Below are 2487 nucleotides of genomic sequence, written 5' to 3'. Positions count from 1 at the left end.
CAAGCCATGTGTGGCTCTTTGGCCCCTTGAGTGTGGCTCTTCCACAAAATACCGACTTCTGTGCATGGGCCAAAGAGCTTCATGTGGTTCCCGAGCGCAGTTTGCTGACCACTGGCCTAAGCGACCAGCCGACCATCTGGCCAGTAGCTATGACATGCACGGACCAGCAGGGGCAGATGCTCAATGCAGGAGCTGCTGAGCTGCGGTGACTTGGCAGCTGCTGTTCTCGGATGACATACCCGGAACCAGAGAGGAGGGAGCCCAGTTCTGGTGCATCACCCGAGAACTGCCCTCTCGCAATCCAGGACCCCTCAGGGGATGTCGGAGATCCTGTTTTGGCCCACAGGCCAGGCCAAGGGACCCTACCGGTGCACAAATTTGTGCACCAGGCCTCTAGCCCATTGGCTACCCACTTCGGGTCTGGCTCCCCATGGGGCCTCTAGCCTGTTGCAGAGGTCATGGGTCTGGCCCTCACAGAAACTTTTTGACTCAATTGGCTAAATGATGACACTTGCAGGACCTCCTGGCTGCGGCCCCAACGTCTGGCCCCCGTGCCGGCCCATCTGCTTAATAGCAATTTCCAGTGGAGGCAGCAATTTCCTCAGTACCACTCTCAGCTGGGAAATCACCGCGGCTTCCCTCCTTCCCGGGTGCGTCACCGGAGAACTGTCCTGTCGCAATCCGGGACCCTCGGGGGATGTCAGAGAACCAGTTTTGGCCGATCCCGGCAGGCCAGGCCGAGGGACCCACCAGTGCACAGCACTGGGCCTCTAGTGTTAAATCTACTGAAAAGAATTCTGTGGCAGGAGCATATTTGTATGGGGGCAGAAACCAAGAATTCTGTTTAGATACGTTAAGTGTGAGATGCCCGTGAGGTGTTGGTGGAGCTGTTGAGTAGAGAGATGTACCCTAGCCCTGTCAGGGAAGAGGCCTGGACTGGAGATACATTTTAGGGAATCATTATCATGAAGATCTGGATGCCATTGTCTAGGGAGAAAGTGTAGATAGAGAATAAGAAAGGTCCAAGACTAATGCCTGAGGCACTCTAATGTTTAAGGTAAAGTTGAGGAAGAACCAGCAAAGGAATAGACAGAAGAGTGTGGATTAAAAAAAAAAAAAAAAAGCTAGCAATGGCACGAGTCATCCAGCCTCCACCTAACCATCACTGGTTCCAGAGTAAGTAGTCTTTCATCGTCTAGCACTGTTTGCCTGAAATTGATGTGGCTTACAATGGAGGTCCCATTAACGGTTTTTTCAGGATTTTTGTGCATCTGCTCAGGACGCCAGGCTCCTCCTGGAGGATTAGAACATTGTGGTTAAGAAGACATGCTCTGCCCCAGCCAGTGTATCTCAGTGGTTAAGCATTGACCCAGGAACCAAGAGGTCATAGGGACCAGTTCGATTCCCAGTCAGGGCACATGCCCGAGTCGCCAGCTCAATCCCCAGTATGGGGCATGTGGGAGGCAGCCAATCAGTGATTCTCGTCATTGATGTTTCTATCTCTCCCTCTCCCTTCCTCTCTGAAATCAATAAAAAAATATATTATTAAAAAAAAAAGAAGACAGGTTCTGGAGTCAAACTGGCTGCTTTTCAACCTCAGCAATATCACCTACCAGCTTGTGACCTTGAGTAAGTTACCGTTCTTTGCCTCAGTTTCATCATCTGTGGAGAAATGATAGTACTTACTTGATATATGGTTCTGAGGAGTACATCACTACTTTGACTAGTGGGTAGTATAAAGCAAGTTTTCAAAAACTATTAACTGTTGGTACTGATCTTAGGGCTTGGATCTCAACATCTCCTGCCAGGTGGTCAGAGTCAAGGACCCAGACTTTGAATCTAGGTTTTTCCCCACTCCTGTTTACTAGAGCAGGGCGAATTCCCCTCCTACCTTCTGGGCACCAGTCAGAGGATACAGGATCTATCTGCTGTTGGCTCAACTATAGGAAGACCAGTACAGAGTTATCTTTGGGTTCACAATGCATTTTAAGTCAACGTAATACTCAATATTACTCAATATCTGTACACTTTTTTTTTTCTCTAAGAAAGGAGAAACCATCTGCAAAGGTAGAGTCTCATACACACATTGAAACCCTCCGAATTAGAGAATCACAGACAGACTTTATGAAATATCCAACTTCATTAACATGATAAAATGTACACATCTCACCATCTACACATGGGTGGCTCAGTTGGTTGGAGCATCGTCTCATATACCAAAAGCTTGCAGATTCAATTCTAGGTCAGGGCACATGCCTAGGTTGTAGGTTTGATCCTTGGTTGGGACACGTATGGGAGGCAACTGATTGATGTTTCTCTTGCATCGATGTTTCTCCATCAAATCAATAAAAAAACAAACATATCCTCAAGTGAGGATTTAAAAAAAATGTACACATCTCAGTCCAAAAGCCAGAATGACAATGAGGAAACCTAAAATATTCCCATTAAAGTTAGGCATTCCACAAAGATGGCCCCTGTGACTTTCCC

The sequence above is a fragment of the Myotis davidii genome, unplaced genomic scaffold (genome assembly GCF_000327345.1).
Source record: "Myotis davidii unplaced genomic scaffold, ASM32734v1 scaffold290, whole genome shotgun sequence".
Classification (NCBI taxonomy): Eukaryota; Metazoa; Chordata; class Mammalia; order Chiroptera; family Vespertilionidae; genus Myotis; species Myotis davidii.
The sequence above is the reverse complement of the archived record's forward strand: the minus strand, read 5'-3'. Positions refer to the sequence as shown.